The sequence below is a fragment of the Amborella trichopoda genome, chromosome 7, assembly GCF_054954075.1.
Source record: "Amborella trichopoda isolate Santa Cruz 75 chromosome 7, AtrichopodaSantaCruz75HAP2 v2.0, whole genome shotgun sequence".
Taxonomy (NCBI): Eukaryota; Viridiplantae; Streptophyta; class Magnoliopsida; order Amborellales; family Amborellaceae; genus Amborella; species Amborella trichopoda.
In genome coordinates this window covers 1708376-1710981 of record NC_142342.1, presented here as the reverse complement: position 1 = coordinate 1710981, position 2606 = coordinate 1708376, and positions in this window count along the sequence as shown.

Genomic DNA, 2606 nt, shown 5'->3' with positions numbered 1-2606 from the left:
GATGGGAAAAATTATAGAAGATGGATTGAAACATTGATAAAATTCAGAAATAATTGTTTCAAGCTCTCTGTCTCTCACACACACGTACGCACACACAGTGTGCCATGCAAATGCAATAATAAAACTTAAATCAACAAAAACCATCCAATCCAAACTCCCAGTTTGACCAAAAAATGCTACCCCCTTTCTGTCTTGAAGTCCAATGCAATTATAAAACTTAATAACTAAAAACCAGTGTTCATCAACTCGGACTCGGACTCGGACTTGGTCAAGTTATTTTTGTACTTTTTTATTTTTCTAAAACATTTTAGTTATAGATCAATTTTTCAGTAGTCCTCTTTTATATACTTTTTCCATCTTTTATGGACTTTAAATGATTTCTATTACTTATTTTTAAATTTTCCTGATTTTTAATTATTTCTAACTATTTTTCACCTATTCTTTTTTAATTTATTGCGCCTCTAAGTCCACTTGGCCTCTGCTAAGTAGCTCAGCTCGGGCCAAGGCCTCGTCTGAGGCCCAAACTGAGTTAAAGAACCTTGCAAAAAACCAGCCATTCCAAATTTTTGACATCCAATATTTACCCCAACTTTGACAAAAAGTTGCCTCTCTCTCTCTCTCTCTCTCTCTCTCCCTGTGATAGGATTTATTTGTCCTATTGGCTACAGAGTATGCCTGCATGGTGGAGATGGTATGCATGGGCATGCCCAGTTGCATGGACCTTGTATGGCCTGGTTGCTTCTCAATTTGGAGATGTATATACCACATTTGTAGATGATGCAGGTGCCTTATTTAAGAACCAAACGGTTGCCGAATTCGTGAATGACTATTTCGGATTCGAGCACAACTTCTTGGGGGTGGTTGCAGCTATAATTATTGGGTTTACAGTTCTCTTTCCATTCATCTTTGCTTTCTCAGTCAAGGTTCTGAGTTTTCAAAAGAGATGAGAATATAAGTGCATCAATATTCCTTAGACTCGATTGAAACAAACTGTGAGAAAGACTTATCATCTTACAGGCCAATAACCCATATGTAAGGAGAGTTCTTTGATAATTTGCTAGAGAGAAGCTAATGGAGGAAGATAGCTAAGTGTTGAACTCATTCATAAGATCTCATTTTGATTGGTGACATGCTTTCGGTCTTAATGTCCCTTGATTTATTTAGTAAATGATAGCTTGGCTGTGTCATAAGCTTCAATGGTTGTTTTTTGGTGTGACGCATGCTCTTTAATTTTCATTATGATAAAATATAAAAGAAGACCGTCTATCTTTGGTTAAAGGGGATTACAATCATTTTTAGCCATATGAAATCGGTTAGGAAGGTATATACTTGAGATCGAATCTCAAAAAAAATTTTGATCTGTGACACACTAAAGATATTATATTTCATAAGTGACTGCTAAACATTAGCCGACCTTAATTAATTAAAAAAAAACTATGAGGATGATGATGTTCTAATGGCTTAACATTATTATGACTAAATACAAATAACCTTTGTTTATGTATTCTCTTTTATCATTGAATAAAGAAACTACGACTTTGTAGATAATCAAATATAGAAATTCACATCATAGTTCCGTTCAAAAAAAAGAAATTCACACCATAGTTTGAGAAAGAACAAACAACCAGCACAAGAACTCCCAAGTTTGGTCCCAAGATTCCAAAAGTCTTTTAAGAGTCCCCTCTTCTTTCCCCTGAAGTGGGAAACAAAATTACAGACTCAATTTACTACTCATTTACAAGACTTTTTGCAAAGTCCTTATTACAAACCAAGGACAAGCTTGGTCCAATACAAGACTCAATTCCAACAATCGCTGAGCAAATTCAATGAGAGATTAACATCATCATCCTCCGAGCCTTAGATTTATGTGATGGCTAATACTTAAGTGTTGTTAACGGGCCATGATCAGGCCTGGGTGAGCCAGGCCGGACACAATCTCAACCTTAATTAATATATGAAAAATTAATTTGAAATAAAATCAATACCAAATTTTTAAATAAAAAGGTCATAGTAGACTTTGTTAAGTTAAAATATTAATCATTATTATTAGGGTGCCTTTCTATAAAGTTGCAACTTTAAACAATCCAATTAAGGCACACCTCTAAATTTTGGTGTAAAACATTCTTAGGATTATCTGAAATTTATATTTAATTATCAAAATTTAAACTTCAAAAATGGTTAAAATAAAGTAGATTTATAAACATATGAAAATCTTGAAAATAGACGGTCTAGATAATGGATTGCAAGATGCACTATTTTTGGGACTCAAAATCTTTTTTTTCCTCATATTCATATATCTCGATGTCGAGATGATTAATTAGAAAGTTTTTTAATATTAAAACAATCTTTTTTGATGGATTTTTTAGGTGCATCTGTAATTCAACATTTTAAGGTTGCAACCTTATATAAACTTTTTCCGTTATGTTGTGAACATCAAACAATTATTAAATATAAAAATAATATCATTTGGTAGTACTATGTATTTTAAGGTGAAATTTTAGCTACAAATGGTTAATTTAGATTCAAAATTTAATATTTTATTGGTATGTACCAACCCACTTCATGCTTTCTACAGGGGAAAAGTTTATATAGAACGAAGGCTCTAA